General features: G+C 37.9%; 1 protein-coding gene across 3 annotated transcripts in view; it reads left to right on the top strand.

Moving 5' to 3' along the window:
- BCL2 (BCL2 apoptosis regulator) overlaps nt 1-22,182 on the top strand; it is a 141,959-nt gene that overhangs the window by 33,642 nt on the left and 86,135 nt on the right. The gene's annotated exons all lie outside the window — the stretch shown is intronic.

Here is a 22,182-nt window from a genome sequence, read left to right as displayed (position 1 = left end):
GACAAAACCACATCCTACCAATATTGATAAAGCCAGTTATTGTATATAAACAGGGAATAAACTCCACACTGGCTAATATTGGTGATATTACGTAGTCTGTTTAATTAATGTACGCTAGCAAACTATCGAACTTGGAGAGCAGCAAGTACTCCATACATTATATTTTGTTACTTTTTTGTTTAATTTTAGTTACTTGTGAATCAAATGTAAGGAACGACATTTTTACCAGAGCTCTGAAGTCATAAATGATATCTCAGAATGTTGCTTAAAATCTTAAAGTCAGATTTAGTTTCCTTGACGTGCCCATTTAGTCCCAAATTAGATATAATGTCAAGTTTTATTTGACTAGCAAAGAGCTAGAAATGATTAGGTGTGCCTATGCAGATCTACACCATGCTTTTAATTATTGAAAAACCTGCTTGAACAGATGAAATAATATTTTGAATCTATAAAACGTAATAATACTGTAGCAGGATAAGGTCGCTCCTTTTTCTGTGGAAAGTACAAAATACGAATGCTGTCCTGTGGGATTGTTGAAATGTAACTTTAAACTTTATAAGAACCTCATTTTACAACAATGTAGGAATGACTCCTGTTAATGGAGCTTTCAACGTGGAGTTTAAAAGTTGATATTTGTGTCAATGAAGACCGCTATTTTCCATCCTGAGACATTGACAAAAAAACAGTAATTTTTCTCTTTTTTAAAAATTTCCTTTTGAATATTATTGTTAAGAGGTGATTTGAAGGGTGGGGGGGCTAGAAAAACAAGAGGTATGCTTTTTTCTTTTCAACTAGCATGTTTTATGTCCCAATGGAGAAATAAGAGGAGGGGGAAAATTCTTGTGTCTCCGGATTTTTTTTATTCCACATTTGAAAGAGAATGTTCTTGCCAAGTGTTTACAGGAATTGGAAATTCTTTTTTTTTTTCTTTCCATGCCATGTTTCAGTTAGTTCTCCTGGGATTTTTTCTGAAATAACTTCATTGCGCTGCACTGGATATCAGGATACTCAAAGGAGATGGCACCATCTGAAGGAGGAAATTCGATCAGTGATGATATCATAAGATATTAGATTCCATATATAATTAATCTGAGTAATAATAATAAATAAACACCGTTATCCCTTCACATGACATTTTTTGTAATGGTAAAAGAACATCATTTATTTATTCTGGACAAATAGAATGGCATTTCCAGAAAAATAGTATCATAAGGGATATTTCATAGATGAGATTATTTTTCACCAAAGTGGCCAGTGTTTTCCACAATTTTATCTTGACTTTTTTTTGGGGGGGGGGGAGTCAGAAGATATAGAAAAATATGTTTAAATAAAGGATGTATAGGTAGTTTTAAATTTACAATTGTTCATTTAACAATGGTTCAAAGTTTGGGTTCCCTTTGAAAAAGTGAAAGAACTGAACTGATTTGTCATTGCCTTTTCCCAGGATATTTTTGCAACAAACTTTTACCGTACATTGGTGTTTCTCAAACTTGATGACTTTAAGATGTCATCCGGAGAATATGGAAGTTGAAGCCCACACATCTTAAAGCTGTCAAGGTTGAAAAACACTGAACTACAATTTCATGATGGTCTCCCATCCAAGTATTCACCATTCCCAGTCTGCTTAGATTTTAGAAGTCAGTTGACTGGTCTGTTTTCCATGTGCAACTGAAGTTGTCTGGTATGTCTCCCCAAATCATCAAATCTATTTTTACACAGCTAGGATTTTATAAATGTATCTAGATTTACGTTTATCCCATATATCGAGGAATGCCTTTCATGGTGCAAGCATATACATGCCTATTCAGAAAAAAAGCTTTTCTTTTTTTAACCATGTGTTGTAGATGAGTAATTCTGATTGCAGAATTGTTTCCCTATCCCTAGATGGTTTTTGAAAGTCAGATTTGCACTTGAAGATAATTATCATTTGCAAAACTCTCACTTAAAGTTCAGCTAAAATGTTAGCCAACGTGGCTTTTTACTCAAAGCAGAACGAAGTCAACTTGAAAATGGGTTCAACACCTCCCAAACTCCTATATTCTTTCTCCTTAGAGAAAGAATGAGATATGAATAAGATAGGTGATCCATTTGATACTCTGTCATAGTCCTAGTGTTGTAGAGATTATTCAACTCTTCTTTTTTCTAAATACCACTTATTGTACAGATAAAAAATACCATTTATTGAGAATTAGGAAACGGGAAAATAATGCAGTGTTGATGTATTTATAAGGTGAGTGTTTGTGACATTATAGTTATATGACAGAAGGATTTGTCATGTTTTGAAAATGTCGATACATTTGATAACATTAGTTTCATTGACTTTAAGGAATAAGTTGTCAATTCTATAATTAATGTAAGACTGCCAGATAAGTACTAACAAGAAGTAGATTTCAGAATATATATTTTTACGATTTCATTTTTAAACATGTGCTGGGCTGCATTGCATAAAAACATGAAACTATCGAAGTTACATTTATGGATTGTGCCAATGCTTTTTATTTATTTGGGGAGGGTATCTCATTCTACATTTAAAAAAGATTATGTGAGAATCAAGTTTTAAAAAATTAATAAATGTCTGGTCCTAGAGCACAACAATAATTTTTACAAATGTACTTACGGTACTTTTTGTAGTTCAGGATTGAAATGAGTCTTGTTGACTTGGTTGTTTCCTGGAAACGTCTCATTGGCCAAACTAGGTAATATCATCAGTGTTGCTTAGTTTGGGAAATGAAAAGTCCGCAAGAAATCAACCAAGCTCAGAGAACACCAAGGACCCCTCAATACTACTTTTTTTTCCTAAATTAAACTTAACTGTTTGCCAGCCAAATTGTTTGACATCTTTCAGCCACTTTGAGAGAGCCGAGGTGGCGCAGTGGTTAAATGCAGCACTGCACAGGCTACTTCAGCTGACTGCAGTTCTGCAGTTCAGATGTTCAAATCCCACCGGCTCAAGGTTGACTCAGCCTTCCATCCTTCCGAGGTGGGTAAAAGGAGGACCCAGATTGTTGTTGGGGGAAATATGCTGACTCTGTAAAACCGCTTAGAGAGGGTTGAAAGCCCTATGAAGCGGTATATAAGTCTAACTGCTATTGCTATTGCTATTCCCAAGCCCAGAATTAGCATCACAGATGCCTCCTGTAATTCTCGGAAGGCGAGTGAGAAAACCTATCACTTATGTGGTGTCTCGTAGCGAAGTCATGTTGAGAGGCATAAAATACAAGGCTCAACTTTTGTAGATAAGCTTAAGGTGGTTCACTTGAATATACTTTAGTAGATGATCTTCATCACCGTAGGGATAATCCTCTATGTGACAGACCATTTTCAAAAGCTCTAAAATGTCATTGTTTTGATATATGGAATAGGAAAAGGTGTCTATTTTCCTCCCAAAATAGAGCTGTTTTAAAAATGGCCCATCTCCATTTTCTGTTGAAGGTTGGTGAGCTTCAGATTAACTTCCTATCCTTGTTTTTCTTCTAAACAATAGACAGATTCACTTGAACAAATCAATTTCTAATTTGGAGAATCATATTTAATGAAAATTATAGGAGTAGATAATCCAAATACAGATTTATCAATGATTTTCTGGATCGTTAATTTTGAGGCTCGTCAATTTGATAGTTTTAATGCTCTTGATTTTAAAGTATGCCATTGGGCAGATTTATTAATTTCAATAAAGCATTGGAATGAAGATGATGTTGAATATGGGAGCCAACTCGAGAGTTATTATCTGGAACCTTTGAAGTTCTTCCATGCATGGAATTCTAATTATAGTAAAAACAATACGTGATTTTTTTCCCCCAGCATTTGATACATTTGGTTTTTATTAGGAAGAAAATAACATTTTATTCAGAAGTCATGGTCTTGGGTTATTGTATTATATTGTGCAATCCTGGCCAACTTTGGCTTGTTCAGTAATCTACAAATAGTTTATTGGACTTTGAGAAGGTGTAACCAAAAGGTAACTTTGATGGCTATCATAAAAGTGCCTTTGGCCTTGAATGCACTTTTGCTAAAATCTGCAGTTTATAACTTGTCAGACTCAGTTATATAGGCTTTTCAACAGTCTTATAAAATCTGTCAAGTCTGATATTACAACGTTTTCTATCAGAGAAACAAAAAAAAAGTATATATGCAAAACATCAAGGGAAATTAAAACTATTATCTCAAAAACAGTTAACTAGTAATACAGCTTTAGTTCTGACAGACACTTTGTGTGGCTAACACCTGAGTGTAGTTTACTTGCTTCAGAATAAAGGATGTCTGATCTTCAAAGAAAAAAGTTAGATTGATGTTTATTTGTTTGTTGTTTTTATCTCACCTGTGCTATTTTTATAAATAACTCAAGGCGGTGAACATATCCTCAGTCACAGAAACTCAGTACGTGACTTTCAGCTAATCACTCTCAGCTCAATACATCCCATAGCATATGATTTGGATGGATGGATGGATGGATGGATGGATGGATGGATGGATGGATGGATGGATGGATAGATAGATAGATAGATAGATAGATAGATAGATAGATAGATAGATAGATAGATAGATATAGATGGATGTTGATAGTTATACATATATCATAGAGGCATGGGTAGTCATTATGATATATCTGAATGGTCAATTAGCTGACTGACTGACTATATTTATATCTATATCTATGTTGTATTTGTGCTTTGTACAGATGTAACAAAGGCAACAGTAAAAATATTGGGTTTCTGTCTGGATGGTCTCTTATGACGAGCCAATGGACAGAGAATGGAAGCAGTGAACTTCCTCCCATATTTGGGCAAACCAGGGGTTGTGACTTTAAATATATATCTATATATCTATATTGATCTCTCTCCCTCTCTCTCTCTCTCTCTCTCTCTCTCTCTCTCTCTCTCTCTCTCTCTCTCTCTCTCTATATATATATATATATATATATATATATATATATATATATATATATCATCTATATCTATATCTATATCTATATCTATATCTATATCTATATCTATATCTATATCTATATCTATATCTATCTATCTATCTATCTATCTATCTATATAGTCAATATTTACAGTATCTAGTTTATCACTCAAGACAAATCTCAGCCTCACATTCTACTTTCTCTGTTTTTCTTGCAGTTGTGAGAAGGAGCAATTGGATCTGTTTTAGGCTGGATTGACAAATTTTGCTAAACTACAATGTGCTCTCTTTTCAGCTTACCTTATTGTGTGAATCCAGCCATTGTGGTTTGTTAACCACAGGTTATGACTAAGTACAGGCATAGACAATTTGTGGCACTCAGATATTGTTAAACTACTACTTCTTCTGGTATCCTCCAGAGATAATTGCATTTTCCTTCTAGTTTACACCAGTTGTCTACCCTCAGCTTGTGGTTCATTTAACAAGTCATATTCAAATACAATTAAATGTCTTGATTTACGGTAGGTTCAAGAACAGTATTTAATCCTGATCTGACCATGCTGTAGTTTACTGTATATTTTCCCAATGTGGTGCCTTTTAAGTATGTTCTCAATACGATTTCCAAAATTTTCAGCAAGAAACTGCCAGAAATTGATAATGGAAAATATTTGTTTGTTTGTTTAGCCCAGTGTTTCTCAACCTTGGCAACTGGAAGATGTCTGGATTTCAACTCCCAGAATTCCCCAGCCAGCATTCGCTGGCTGGGGAATTCTGGGAGTTGAAGTCCAGACATCTTCAAGTTGCTAAGGTTGAGAAACACTGGTTTAGCCACTACATTCCACATCATTTGAGGGATATCAGGTGTTCTATCCTTGTCCAGGATATTTTGCTCTTTCTAAGGCATTCTCTGACTAGCATATATCAGCTCTGCAAAAAATATTTTGCACTCCCAATCTTTTGTCTTGAAGGTATATGATGCAACTTCAAGTGCTTTTATAGCTATTTTCTCCTTCCTCTGAGCAGGCTAGCTAATGACTGTCTCAAATATTTCTGCTTACCTAACTTCTATCACACCTGAACCAAAATGTTTTGATCATTGCCACCATTACGGATATAGGCAGGTGGTAATAAATGAAAAAACACACATTTACCAGAAGCAAATGTGCTGGAAATTCAGATGAGATCAACACAATGTGTCGCAAACACATAATCCTAGTAGCTGAACAAAACAGGGACTTTTTGACTTTGGTTTTTAAGTAGATGTGAGGTATCATTTAAATGTATTGATCATCATAATTTATTTTAGCACCTGGAACTTTCCCTCCCACTGTATGATGATAAATATTTTACCTGATCAAAACTCTGAGATACACGAAGTGGGAAAAGCCCTTGTTGAATTTACAGCTGGCTATTTTTTAACCTTCGTTATTTGTAAGTGGTATGTATGGCAATTAGAACACAAAACATGAAAACTCTGCCAGTGTATCAAAACTCTAACATATATAAAGGTAAAGGTTTCCCTCGCATATATGTGCTAGTTGTTCCCAACTCTAGGGGGCGGTGCTCATCTCTGTTTCAAAGCCAAAGAGCCAGCGCTGTCCAAAGATGTCTCCGTGGTCATGTGGCCGGCATGACTAAATGCCGAAGACGCACGGAATGCTGTTACCTTCCCACCAAAGGTGGTTCCTATTTTTCTACTTGCATTTTTTTTTAATAAATGTGTTTTTATTTTATTTTTTTCCATTTTCATTTCGTACAGTCACATATATACTGTGCATAACCGGGGCCATATAACATTAAATAATAAACACAGCCATTCCTCTTGTCAACAGTACCCCCAAAAATAGAAACCCAATGTACCTCTTCGACCCTCCATACACCTCTTTCTTCCGCCCCCCCCTCCAACTTTCCATCTTCCCTCCAACATTCCCTTCTACCTACTTCCCCTCCCCCTCTACCACTCCTCTCTCCCGATACACTCCCTCCCTTCCTTCTCACCCTCCCTCCCATCCTCTCTCCCACCCTCTCTACCCCTCTTTCTTCTATCCCTCTACTCCTCCCTTCGGTGTATTTCTACTATCTATTAATATATTCAGCTTGTCCCATTTTTACACTGGAGTTAAAGAGCAACAGTATACAAGTGCAATCGAGTTACTTTGAAATCTGACACATACTATATATCCCCCCTCCCCCCTAACACCCCACCTCCCTTCCCCCCCCCCCGACTTCCCAGAGCCCGTACACGGTATAGGTTCTACTTGCATTTTTTGCGTGCTTATTATAGTGCTAATTTATCAAGATAGTTTAAATATGTTTTCTATCCTTTTTTGGATACAATTAGAGATCATGGAAAGAGTGAATCATGAAAAAATACTTCATAGAAAAAACTACCAGCTTTGATAATGAATCATAAATGACAGATTTGCTCATAACCACATCAGATTAGCTGGGGGAGGGGGGAATGCATGAGTAATTTATGAGATTATATCTCTATATTAGCTTTCCTGCATTGCAAATTCAAGGCTCTGGTGGAGCGTACAGATGGAAGTTTCATACAGTTTGCTTCTCATTGGACAGCTCCCTTATTCTGGGGGGAAAAAAATCCAAGTATTCTGGTTCTGTTATTCTAATTTCATTAGAGGCAAAAGTGGAGTTAGGGAAGCTGCTAGAGATCCGGAGTATTTTTGAAAGTTTGTTTTGTAGAAAAACAAGGAAAGAGGAACATTTTCCAACCTATTGCATTCCAGATTTGGATTTATTTTATTTATGACATCTCCAAACTATTTCAAAGATATCAAGATGTAGATTTGGTTCAAATGACACTGGATGCTGCCAATAGACTTGACATGTAGAGGTTCAATGATTTTTTTGCTTCAGATAAAATTAGTTACACAAATATCTATCTAGACATTGGTCATATACAGAAATACCTACCCAACGGGTTCTTCTTGTGATTAAATATTGAAAGGATGATATGATTAAAGATGATGATGTATTTTATTAGTATGAAGGCACTTCTTGTAAAGGTGGATTCATAGATATTTCCATTTTGCAACCCGGTTTTTGCTAGATTTTATTTTCATTTTCCAAACGCTTGAAACCTATCTGTGATAAATCATGTAATATTAACTTGTATCATAAACGTGCTTGCCATGCAATTATATAAAACCTGCTTTGTTTACGGAAATTGGGAGGTAGGTCCATCTTTTATTTATGTACTGTTGTATGTTCCTCTATATTTCCTTATTACCCGAAAAAAATCTTTTAAGGAGAAAAGAATAGAATGCATTTAGGAACTGCTTATCTGAAAATACCTCTGGCGGAAAATTAATGCTTCAGTGCTAATTAAAGCTTTGATTTTCCTGAACAGCATTTGTTCTAAAGAAAAAACTATCCTTAGACATGTGACTTAAAGGAGATAATATCATGTTCTTTCTGTTGAGCTGTTTGTGGAAAAATGGATTTGCCAGTTTCTTAAATACATGTTGGACAATAACTTCCTCCCTCCCTCCTTCATTCCTTCATTCCTTGTTATTCCACTACTGTTATTTCATGGTAGTAGTATTAGATAATTAAACTGGATTATTCTCAAAATGCTTTGAATATTCTTGCTTGGGAGATGGAAAGGGAACAAGTGCAAATGAAAGTATTATTGCACAGTTTTACCTGGATGGAAATCACTCCATCTTAGTTCCAGTTAAATATATATTAATTATCTTAATTTATCATATGGTAGCTGGCATACTAGCAATAGCAATTAGACTTATATACCGCTTCATAGGGCTTTCAGTCCTCCCTAAGCAGTTTACAGAGTCAGCATATTGCCCCTAACAATCCGGGTCCTCATTTTACCCACCTTGGAAGGATGAAAGGCTGAGTCAACCTTGAGCCGGTGAGATTTGAACAGCCGAACTGCAGAACTGCAGTCAGCTGAAGTAGCCTGCAGTGCTGCATTTAACCACTGCGTCACCTCGGCTCTTACTATTCATCAAGAAGTCACTAAATACTTTTTTTTTAAATAAACAAAAAAAAATAAGTAAAGTTGGGGAGATACACAAGTTGATTTTATACCCACATCTTGTACTCTCTTAATAATTCTGCCTTGAAACATTTATACAGTCTATAAAAATAAAACACATAGTTTGCTTGTGCTTTCATTTCAACTTCCTGAATGAAAACCATGCTGCATGGACTAGCTTCATAATAATTTAAATTATAGAAAATTGATGGGATTTAATTCTGCAATAATACCTTAAAAGAGTAAAGTATTAACCATATGTTTAGATAGTTGCTTTCATTTACTTCCTCTGTTCTTCTTCTCCCTTCTAAAAATGGACTAACAGGACCATGTGATGTGCTGTTATATAACTGAATTCCTGCCCACTCACTGGACTGATGAAGCTGTGTTTTTTTCTGTTATATAATAATAAGATTATTTTTTTTCAGCAGAGTTTACTTTCCAAGACTTTTTTCCCTTCTAGCACCCCAACGCACAGTCTACTGAATCAGTTACCATCTGCTCCAATGTTTGCATTTAGCTTAGAGTGTTTGTGATCTCAGAAATATTTCCTGTAAATGGAATCCCTCATGCCTGGCATGTTGTACAATAGATATATAATTGGATAAATTCTAAGCTGGGAACTTCAAAACAATAAGGAGAACTGCATATTGTTCTGTACAAAGTGCATGGATCTCCCAGTTGAATGGCCTTTTGTCATTTATACACGAAACTACTTAAGTATATTTTTCTTGCATAACATAAAAAAAATAATCTAATTTAATAATTAAGACCAATAGCAATTTTCTTCCTTTCCCCAGAACTTAAGATCCTGGCTTGTTTCATTTAACTATAAATATATGTCACTAGAGGACCTGAAGTAACAAAAACATATGTTTGTTTTGTTAGCTATAAGTAGATTTCTGGAACAAGTTCGTAATAAAATGACACTTGAATCTTACCCACGAAATTTGAATGATATGATATAGGGAAGTTGTGAAATGCTGACATTTATTTCTACGAAGAATGATAGCAGTAGACTTATATACCGCTTCATAGGGCTTTCAGCCCTCTCTAAGTGGTTTACAGAGAGTCAGCATATTGCCCCCAACAATCTGGGTCCTCATTTCACCCACCTCGGAAGGATGGAAGGCTGAGTCAACCCTGAGCCGGTGAGATTTGAACCGCTGAACTGCTGATCTAGCAGTAGCCTGCAGTGCTGCATTTAACCACTGCGCCACCTCGGCTCAGGTGGTGAGCTATGTTTATGATAATTAGAAATTATATTGAGTAGAAAGACACTTTCACTTGGCACTTAAGAAAGAAGGTAAAACCTGGTGAAGCTGTCTTGGGGAAGGCATTTTATAAATGGGTGCTCTCTCTCTGAAAAGGCATTAAGGTACAAATAAAAAAAAAGATCTCCAATAATGGTGTTGGATAGGCTTTCTAGCTGGAATATAAGGAAGAAGGATTCCATGCTGAATCCAGTTTGAACTTGCAGGTATCAACAAGCAGATTAAACAGTTAAGAGTGTTTGAAGAGCAATTCTGGAGTGGTAAAAGATATGGATATCTGCTTTTGGGGAGTGAGAATGGGAAAGGAGCAGTGAAACCAGTAAAGGAGACCATTCAATACTGAGAAAGTGGAACGTATGAGAAAATTTAATATAAGATGGGCAGAAAGAAGTTCTGACAGGCTTTCGAGGATTATTATATCCCATCTTATAACAGTAAATCTGGGATCTATGTTGCTTCTGTTTCTTGAATCTACCAAACCTGGAAGCGCTGATAGGACATGGCTTAGGACCCAGATATCTGCGAGACCGTCTTCTGCCGCACACCTCCCAACGACCGATAAGATCGCATAGGGTGGGCCTTCTCCAGGTGCCATCGGCCAGACAATGTCGGCTGGCGGCGCCCCGGGGGAGGGCCTTCTCTGTAGCCGCTCTGACCCTATGGAATGAACTACCCCCAGAGATCTGGACCCTGCCCACTCTCATGGTCTTCCGAAAGGCTATCAAAACCTGGCTATTCCGGCAGGCCTGGGGCTGTTGACCTCTCGACCGAGGTCCAGCCCCTATTAGACTGGGTGCATGATGTGCTTCTTTTAATCTGCTTTTCTCTGTTTTTTAACCCTTCTTTTAAAATTTATTTCTGTAAGCCGCCCGGAGTCCTTCGGGATTGGGCGGCCTATAAATTTAATAAATGCAATCCAATCCAAACCAAAACCCCATGTTGCTTCTGTTTGCACACTAGCAAACCAAAATCTTTATGGGAAGTTTTGAGTAGGACCTAAACGTATCTTCTTCTACCTTAAGGCCTTTCAGTAAAGAGGTATTGAAAAAATAGAGCCATTTCCAGGAGTGAGGTTGAAGGAATTTTTCACTTAAGGCAGATTGCTGTTCCTTAACTCACACTGGATCTGTAATGCCCTAGAGACCATTTTCTGCAGAGGAGACATGATGCCAGGCAGAGGGGGGTTCCTACCAGTTTGCACCTATTCGGTAGAACCGGTTCGTCAAATCTACCGAACCGGTTAGAAGAGGTTCCACCAGTGGACCCGGAAAGCAGGCCACACCTACAGAAGAGGTTCCAAAATTTTTTGAAACCCACCACTGGTCCTTGGATATGATTATTCTACACTATCATGCTCCTATTTATAAAACTCAGTGCCTCTGTGAAAGGTAAGGATGACTACTGCGTTTGTGGTGCAATCAGAACATTGCGTGTATTGAAGTTGTTTTAACGCAAACCAAAGATGCCTTTTAAAAAACAAGTTTACATCCTATTCTTATGCATGCCAGTGCTGTGTGTGAGGGAATTTAATGTGGTTCTGACAAGTGTCGTCGGCATCTTCATATCCGGTCACATGGGTGGCAAGCCACACCCATCCGGTCACATGGGCGGCAAGCCACTCCCACAAAGGAGGACATACCCACAGAGTAGGTTCGAACAATTTTTGAAACCCACCACTGATGCCAGGCCATGTGAGAAACTATCCCCACCCAACCTCAGTGGAAAGATACCATCCTATGCAGAAACAAGTTACTCAGAAAGAGACTACAATTACTCCCAAGATCTGACACAATGAGCTAGGTGGAAGGCTGTACAGGAACATGAGTCTCACCAGAGATTAACCAAGGTGCATAAACCAGTCTGTCCTAGTTCCCTAGTTACTGGAAGCAACTTCAGCATCTTGGTTCCCAATCTAGGTTCTCTCAGAGTAGCAACCAGATTCAACCTATTGTATTGTATGTTTATATGACTACACAATTCTCAAGAGCTATTCTGAGTGATTTATAGTTTGGAGAAACATGAAAGCAAGGAATGCAAAATAAAAACAATGTAAAATAAAATAATAACCTTCAGAACATAAAAGCTACAGAATAAAATAATATCAGAAGTTAATAAATAATAGAAGCAATAATATTTGTAATATAGGGAGTACCTTTTTCCACGTTCCCCTATTCTTAGGCTACCTGATCATGCTCCAACTCCATCTTCCTCTTCAACTTCAAAAAGTCGCACAATTTCCTCTGTCACCAACTTCATATTCAAGTGTACGCACCACACTTTCCTGGCTGTCCCTTGACTCTTTGTGCTAGCAAGTCAACACCCAACAGGCTGTTTACACTTCATTGCTGGCCAGACCACAAAGAACCTTATTTGTGCCGCGTGATCAGAATTTTGACTGTTTACACAAATACCATATTGTGGTAACTTGGATTGGGGAGTTCTGCTGGACTATTGCAGCGCTGACTTGACTTCAGCATTTTTCAGCCTTGAAACTGAAACCCGTGGTCACCGAAACAGTTTTTCAGTATAGTTTTATTGACCATTCCTCCTAATTCTGGAGAACCGAATCTGTAAATTCTCCACATAAAACCTGGTGGTTGTGTGTTGTGACTTAGCAGCAGTCTTCTGTGAGTCTTTTCGGAATGCAAGATTAACGATGCAGCTGGGGCTCGTTAGTGGGGTTTGGGAGATAAAAGGATGGATGCTGCCACGCCCTAGTTGCAGGAGTCAACGTTCCTTCGTGCGTTCCTTGGTTCGTACAACATTGCTTGATCATCAGTCTTGGTTTATGTAAGATACACTTGGATAAGTGCTTTGTGTTTCCTGTAACCCTGATTCAAGAAGATACACTTGGAAAAGTGCTTTGATTTCTGTAACCCTGATTCTTAGAGACTTTGGAAAAAGTGTTTTGCTTTCGTTTTGTTCAACGTGTGTTGCCGTAAGAAAGATTTGTTTTCATTCCGTTATCTGGTCAGAGACTGTATTTATGTTATTTTTGGGCTCGAAGCCAGTCTGAGCCGAGAACTGATAAAGAAAGTTCCTTTTAAGTTTGTCTGCTCGCCGTTTGTTAGGTTAGGAACCGCTGAACTGCAGATAGCAATCAGCTGAAGGGGCCTGCAGTACTGCACTCTAACCACTGCGCCACCTCGGCTCTTCCGACATGCTAAAGGGATTATCCAATAATTTTATTTTCAATATAATGAAATGTAATAGGTTGCTTTTATGTCTGTCTGTCTCCCCTCCTCTCCTCTCTCAAAAATAACTTGGGCCAGAAAATTTATCTTTTCCTGAAAGTAAAAGCATTTTCTTTGGGCTTCAATGTTCTATCATAAATTAATCATAACACCAATAAATAGAATGTCTGGATATTGCTGTATATTGCTTCTGGCCAGATTAATCACTGTCATTTAATGTACTATTTTAAAGTTATTTGTGGAAAATATAGACGGTGTACCAGACAGCTTAAACTACCTAACCTTCAAAATTCAAAAATAAAAATATTAAATAATTTATCAGTGCAGCACATCTGCCTATTCCATAACAGCTTTTGTCATCTAGTTTTCCTGGAACTATTAAAACCTCTTAGATACTGTTTCATGCATTAATGTAATTTGGCCACCACTTTACAATGAAGCTTTTGAAATCTGTTTTTGAGAGAGGAGAGCCGAACAACACTTCCTACAAAAAATTTTCCATTCTCATCCAAGGCTGTAAAGAGTAATAAACTTGTTGATTTCAACCAGGAGAGAAAAAAAAGAAATTAATGAACTAGAATAATAGCTTATGTATATGTTGCAGATCTTTGTACATATTTTTCAAAGTTCTACCAAAATGAGCAGTTATTGGCACTGGTGCATTTAATATATAAAGGTTACATTCTTATTTCAACACACTGTTTCCTCACTGATTCACTTGGACTCTAATTTGTTCATTTTTTTCATGCATGTTGGTGTTTAGTGTGATTAATGATATGCTGTAACTTCAAGGCAGCAGTCAAAAATTGCAGATATATATATTTGTTATGGGACATCCCCTGGTATGGCTGTGTGGTCGTAGAGCATGTATTTTACTGGTACTTTAATTGGGACTTTTCCTCATTTCTTTTTTATTTCCTACCATTGACATAATTTCTTGTTAGATTCTTGTGCTGTATTATGTGTCTAGGAAAGTACCAAAACGTTAAACCTTTTGTGGTATCAAAGCTTTCTTCTCCCACTTAGAACTTAAGCAATAAAACACTGGTTTCCCCATATGATCTCAGGAACAATCCACTGTGTCTCTTTGGAGATTCTCAGCCATCCCAGGTCAACACATTGTCCCCAAGGTGCTTTTTCAAGAGGCAACCGGACTTTCTCGTTTTTCTTTGAAAAGTTTCTTTGATAGTTTCCTCACTATTTATTATTATTTATTTACAGTACTGCAGGCCACTTCAGCTGACTGTTATCTGCAGTTCAGCAGTTCAAATCTCACCGGCTCAAGGTTGACTCAGCCTTCCATCTTTCCGAGGTGGGTAAAATGAGGACCCAGATTGTTGGGGGCAATATGCTGACTCTGTAAACCGCTTAGAGAGGGCTGAAAGCCCTATGAAGCGGTATATAAGTCTAACTGCTATTGCTATTGCTATTGACATTTCATTTTATCTCTCTTTTTTTGCATCCTTTTTCAAAGGAATTTATTCCACCATTTCTTTGATATTAGAATAACTCTTGTCCCATGGCAAATTGTTCCATGGTGAGTTGGCTGTAACAAATTGTCTGTCAGTGAGTTGGCCATGGTGAGTTGGCTCTAATGGGTTGGCCATGGCAAGTTGGCTCTAATGGGTTGGCCATGGCAAGTTGGCTCTAATGGGTTGGCCATGGCAAGTTGGCTCTAATGAGTTGGCCATGGCAAGTTGGCTCTAATGAGTTGGCCATGATGAGTTGGCCGCAGCAAGTTGTCCTAGACCTTCAGAGTGCCCACCTTGTGCTCACCTTATCTAACCTGATGTCCTTCGGGGAAGGTGGTTCTGCAGATAACCTGGTTTTAGAGATGGCATACGGCACCTTGAATTGCACCTGGAAAGCAATGCAGCTTGCACAACAGAAGTTGTCATATAAATCTAGTGACGCATTAATCCGTCACCATTCATGTGGAACTTAGAATGCTTTGCCACTGATTTCTTTGAGAACAAAAGAATAGAAAATATTTTATTTTGTTTATAATTAGCATTTTGCAGAAGTAACCATAAATAATTTTGGTTCAGAGTAACAAAAACAATCTTAAAAAAAAGAATTACTACTTTTCTCCCCTTCTGATAAAGCATTCATGCCATTCTGACTTGGAAATGTAAAATTATATGTAAAGTTGTAAAAAAAAAAAAAAAAGTAAAAAAATATATCTAAAAGTGATTCAATTCGGTTTTTAGATGCTTTATTTTCTTTTACCAAGATAATCCTGATCTGCTAGGAGGCCAATTTTCAAAGACAAAAAAATAAATAGTCTATTGTTAGCAAAGAGGAATATGCTGAAAGAGATCGAATGTGTTTTCCAAGTATCAAAGAACTCATCCTAATTAAAAAGATCTAACTGCTAGCGGAAAACATTCAGCACTGATGTCATGTACAAAAATATTTATAGTTTTCAATAAAATAATTGCTTTATATTGGAAAACATTTAGTGGTCAGGCTACTCCTCCAAATTATAAAGAGAAGCAGAGAAAATAAGAAAAGAAAAACGTGCAATTCCGTAGAGTACAGTTGAGTACTAATAGGACCTTTTCCAGGTTTTGCAATAATCAGAGTCCATTAACATGTTGATTCTTGGAGTTCTCATCTTGGAATCCTCACATTAAAATAGTCTTGTAAATTGTTCCATTGTCCTTTACTTGATTCTGCCTGAGGGACAAAAGTAAGAAAAATGTTTAGAGTGCCAGATCCAAAATGTTTGTGAAATCAGCTTCAGATTGCGTCCTGTTCTATATCCTTTTTCATTCAATAAGCAACTGTGGACCTTTTTCTGTAAAAATTGCATGGAATTTTTTTATATTTTGTATTTAAATAGTTGTGTTGTAAATTCAAGTCTCTTTCACAAATAGTAATTCTAATGTACCAGGGGCCTTCTAGTGGATTTTCATGGGTCATATTAGAAAAAACAAATTGTAAGCATTTCTAATATTGCATTCTTGTCTTCAACAGTAGAGAGAAAAAGTTAGCTACATCAGTATAGCTTATTTATTTATTGAAAGAAAACCCTCATGAAACGTAAGCTAGGAAACTACTACTAGAGAGCACTCACCAGAATCCCCTATAAATAACTTATCCTTGTTTAACGACTGATCATAGTTTATGCCTGACCTTCCTAACAGCTACTTATGACCCAATTCCAGAGTTCCAGTAGCTGTATAGACCCCCACAGTGATATGAATGCATATCGAATACTTGCCAGCCAGCTTACTGGCACACCCATAGAAATACATTGATTCACTTAACAATTGTGATGTTCGCTTAATGAATACCACGGAAAAAATCCTAAAATTGGGTCTGATCACGTGGCTGTGTTCACTTACAACTGTCATGATTGAAATTCCAGGGTCCATGATGGTCTCATGTTAAGGACCACCTGTGAATCAGTTGTTTCTCTCTGCTAAGGATAATTCCTGTATTGATGGGTGAACATTCTATTTGCCATTTGATGAACCAGGTAGAATTAATTACTAGCAAGTAGTTCTCTTGGTTAAATATCCTACCACCAAATTTAAAAAATACCATTAGCCAGGAATGTTAACACCCAAGAGTAGGTTAAGTCAAAAGTAAGCAGTAGTGGGGTTAATCATTTCCGTATATTGTCTAAGATCTAATTCATTCACTATTAGACATTACGGCGTTAGGCTGTAATTAGTCAGAAATTAATCTACTAAGATTATATTTTGAAGAAGGCTTTAGAGAAAGATTAGCCACTGAGGAATAGACTTGAGATATACAGTAATCTACAGTCCCTGGTTAGATGGGTTTATATGTGTGTGTTTGTGTATCTGGTTAATTCATAGATGGAAGATGACCATGAAATGCTAGGATAAACTGGAAAATTTAAAAAAAAATGAAAGAAAGAAGAACAGCGACAGCAATGACAGCCCCATATATTTTTGCCCCAAATCACATGACCAAGGCCATTCCCATCTAATGTCCAGAAAGTGGGATCAATTTGAAGGAATTTTTAGTTTGTTTTCTATCTGTAATCCCTGGCTAAAAATTTCCCATAAGTATTGAACACAAAACCATTGCTAAGTAAGGGCATCGAAATCAGTGGCTTGTTGGGGGTAATATGATAGTTATGTGTTCTGACCCCCTCCTCCGTCCAGTAACGAATGCCGAGACAAGCTTAACTGGAATGTACTTTAATAGCAAGACACCAAGACCTCGGTGGTTGAAAGCCAAGCAGAACAAACAGTTAAGGACCTTGGCAGCAACTCAGACAAACTCAGGCAGCAATAAACACAGATAAGGCTTGGCAGCAATCCAGCCTGCCAAGCTCACAGTATTGTCCTCTGACATTCAATCCTGCGTTGACTTCTGCAAAGAGGGGCGTGTGCACAAGTAGCCTTTTTATAGTCTGGAGAGGAGCCTAATGACCACCAGCTGAGTGCAATCACCTCCTGTAATTGCTTAATTGTTTCTGACGCCTAGTAGCTCTTCGATGGCATGCATCCAGGAACAACTCACTACTGTCCTCCGGCTCACTCTCCCTTGTCTCCTCCCTACTGGTCCAAGGCTCAGGTGCCTCCTGGTGGCCAACCAGCCTCTCTGCACCCTGCTCGGAGTGGGAACCCTGTCCAGGGTCCTCCACATCCTCCAGAGTCAATGCATAGGGCCCCTCGCTGTCAGAGTCTAGTGGCAGCTCCAACGGCTCCTGCTGGGCCACAACAGTTATGCATAGAGCAGTGTTTCTCAACCTTGGCAACTTGAAGATGCCCGGACTTCAACTCCCAGAATTCCCCAGCCAGCGAATGCTGGCTGGGGAATTCTGGGAGTTGAAGTCCGGGCATCTTCAAGTTGCCAAGGTTGAGAAACACTGGCATAGAGTATTATCCCAGATGCGACCAGGTTTCACCACCTGTTTCTGATATACCATAAGACATGATCAGGTGGCTGTTAAAGAGTTGCACATTCTTATCTAAAAATAGTTCTATAAATTTCATTTAAATTTAAATCTAATTTCACTTTAGATTGTGTGCATCCAGAAAGAATGTTGTGTTGCATTTTCAAGAGGAGCTTTTAAGTATGTGTTTTTAATAGTCTAATAGATTACACAATTTACTTCATATCAAATGGGAATGTTTTTATTTATTTATTTAGTAGCAGTAATTCAGTGGGAATATGGTTTGACCAGAAGAGGAGAAAATGTACTTATCTTCTAATAACCTGCCCAGCTGACTGATTATAGTACAGGTTTCTGGAAGCAGACAGAAGCAGACATGAAAAGGATGCCAAATTTATCTTTTCTGGCAATAATCACTGAGGAATGAAGCTGCCTTAGAATACTGGGCCCTGAAATTGGTTTTAAAATGTAATTACTTGGTGCTCCTGTATATAAAAATTAAAGTTTTGTGACATTTTAAATTGAATCTGCTGGTCATTCCCACTTGGTCAACTACAACACACTATCATGCAGCTGCTCCGGCTTCCTTCGGTCTTTGTTTAATGCTTCATTAAATAATGGATAAAGCGTAGAGCCCATTTCCAGTTTTTAGTTACTTGGCTACAAAATGGTTGCAGGGCTGAATTAAAATTCCTGCATATCTGTAAAGTTCATCTCAAGTCCAACGCTATTTCTTGATCTTACAGGCTTAATGTAAAAACCAAATAGAAAACCAGGCTCGGTGCTCTGTCTGAAGAAAAGGTGGAACTTAAGTGAATGCTAATTTAAATTTATGTCTCATAAATTAAAAGGCAAAACAGGAATATCGTCAAAGACAGGATGGAAAGGCTTTGATTAGTTCAGGTTGTGAACCAATGCCACTTTCGATGCTAGCCACTATAGCAATAGCAATAGCAGTCAGACTTATATACCGCTTCATAGGGCTTTCAGCCCTCTCTAAGCGGTTTACAGAGTCAGCATATCGCCCCCACAGTCTGGGTCCTCATTTCACCCACCTCAGAAGGATGGAAGGCTGAGTCAACCTTGAGCCGGTGAGATTAGAACCGCTGAACTGCAGATAGCAGTCAGCTGAAGTGGTCTAATTATGGGTGTGGGCGTGTGTGCTTTTGGCACCCGAGACGAAAAAGGTTCGCCATCACTAATCTTGGCCAAAACTACTGTCTGAAAGTAGGAGTAGCTATGTGTTTAATCCTGGAAGAATAAATGCAAATACAATTGGATAATACATTATTGAGATATCTATACATTTATTTTTGACATCTACCTCTATCGATTAGTTCTTCTATCCGAGACTGCTTGATGCTGCTCCCACATGTTTATTTTTATTAACGCCAAATTAATTCAGAATATAGAAAACATCAACGTTGTTGTACTTGATATTTACATCACTATTAAAACAGACCAGATTTGGTTCAACAGAGAAGTTTAAGGAAACGGTAGGAAGGACTCGGAGCTGCAAATGATGAACAATAGTGATACAGAATAATAGGACCTCTTAAAAAAAGCTTTGCTGATGAAACAGGTCAGGAAGAGAAAATAAATGGAAGCAATAAAAGGGGAAAAGAAAGAGACACAATAAAACTGGGATGAGGAAAAATGGTGTTGCAGGGAACATCACAGAAAAGGCAGGGACAACAGGAGCATAAAGGACAGAATTGTGAAACAAATCATATGGAAAGAGTGGTGTACAGCGACGTACAGTCTATTCTCTTGTTTACTCCTGCTGGCTAAAGGAAGGAATTGTGGGAGGAATTCCACAACTTTGTATCTTTCCATGGAAATGTGGTAATTTAAAACAAAGCAATGCCAAAAAAAGAGAGCATGGAATCCAAGTACTATGGCAATGCATAAAAATGTACATGGGATGAAAAAAAATCTGTGCTTCCAATAAGGAGTTGGTTGTACTTAGCAAAAAAAGAAAAGAAAATCCATAGCAAATTAAATCTGACTATTTACAGCAAAGCAATGAGGTGACTATTTAGAAATGACATTTGTGCGGGTTTTGCAAAGATATTTATAGTCTTATTTGTGGATTCCCCTTACATGGGTACATGGGTACATTGTACTAGGTGTACGGACATCCTCATTAAATTCCGTCGGGAATATTTAAGTTTAGGAGGAAGTTTTTTCGCTAGTATCAATGAATGTTAAATGTATTTTCTTCCATTTCAGTGTGGTTTTACTATTTACTATTTAGTATTAGTATTTAATAAATTTATAGGCCGCCCAATCCCGAAGGACTCCGGGCGGCTTACAGAAAATACATTTTAAAAAAGAATTAAAGAATTAAAAAGACAGAGAAAAACAGATTAAAAACCACATCATGCACTCAATCTGGTCGGGGCTGGACCTCAGTCATGAAGTCAACAGCCCCAGGCCTGCCAGAATAGCCTTTCGGAAGGCCATGAGAATGGGCAGGGTCTGGATCTCTGGGGGTAGTTGATTCCATAGGGTCGGAGTGACTACAGAGAAGGCCGACATTGTCTGGTTGACGGCCCCTGGAGAAGGCCCACCCTGTGCGCAAACGTTGGTCACAGGACACTGCAACTGTCATAAGCCGCAGGAAACACAGTGGTTAGGGTGCAGTACTGCAGGCCACTTCAGCTGACTGGTATCTGCAGTTCAGCGGTTCAAATCTCACCGGCTCAAGGTTGACTCAGCCTTCCATCCTTCCGAGGTGGGTGAAATGAGGACCCAGACTGTGGGGGCGATATGCTGACTCTGTAAACTGCTTAGAGAGGGCTGAAAGCCCTATGAAGCGGTATATAAGTCTAACTGCTATTGCTATTGCTATTTTTTTTTAAAGTATCAAGTAAGGAAAGGATAATCTTAACAATAAGAAAACATGTGGGAGTTAGCAGCACTGTAACTAAATCCAGATTCTCTTCTGAATGAAGGGAATGTTCCAATAAAGTTCACGTAATAAAAATCTGAAGTGTGTTTCTCCTCCTTGGTTAAACATGGATTCACATATGTAGGATTTCTTGGAGCTTTCATGTGGCTTGACTTTAGCACCATATCCAGTACAATCATACTCTGAGTGGAAAACGAATCCCTTCCCAAGGCGTGGAAGTACTAAAAGTCACAGCGTCTTTAAAGGCCTGCCCGAAATCTATAATGCAAAACCAATATAGAATAGTTATTCTAGTGGAAATAGGATGATAACTGGAACTCAACCAACAGAACTTAAGTCTCTCAACAATGTACTATGTATGCTTACACATCTTGGAGTGAAATCAATAGCTAACAAGTGATTAATGTTATTTATAATAAACAGAAATACAAATAGTTTCTCTGTTTGCAATACCCTTGCAGAGACCGGCCAGTTCCTCTTCATTATCTTTGCTGGCTTGTTATGTAAACTTCAGATTCCAGAATTCCCCAATTAGCATAGCTATTGTAAACGACCCAGTTGAGAAAACATTGATATAAATGTTCATTTACTTCCTTCAAACTTTGCCACGTCTGTTCAATAAACCATAGAGGATCTCAATCAACTGCCCTCTGGGATTTTTTTTAGGTCTGAGGCCCAGTATTTTGGGCCCAAAGTTTCCCCTTATAAGTATTTCTGCATTAAAAAGGAGCCATGGTGGCACAGTGGTTGGAGTGCAGTACTTCAGGCTATTTCTACTGCCTGCCGGCTGCCTGAAATTTTGCAGATCAAATCTCACCAGGCTCAAGGTTGACTCAGCCTTCCATTTATTCCAAGGTGGATAAAATGAGGACCCAAATTGTTGGGGGCAATATGCTGACTGTGAATTGCGTAGAGGGGGCTGTAAAGCACTGTAAAGCAGTATTTTAAAAAATGCAAGACTACAAGCAGTTATAAATAAGGCAATTGGGCTGACATAA

Source organism: Thamnophis elegans, chromosome 8, assembly GCF_009769535.1.
Source record: "Thamnophis elegans isolate rThaEle1 chromosome 8, rThaEle1.pri, whole genome shotgun sequence".
Taxonomy (NCBI): domain Eukaryota; kingdom Metazoa; phylum Chordata; class Lepidosauria; order Squamata; family Colubridae; genus Thamnophis; species Thamnophis elegans.
The sequence above is the reverse complement of the archived record's forward strand: the minus strand, read 5'-3'. Positions and strand labels throughout refer to the sequence as shown.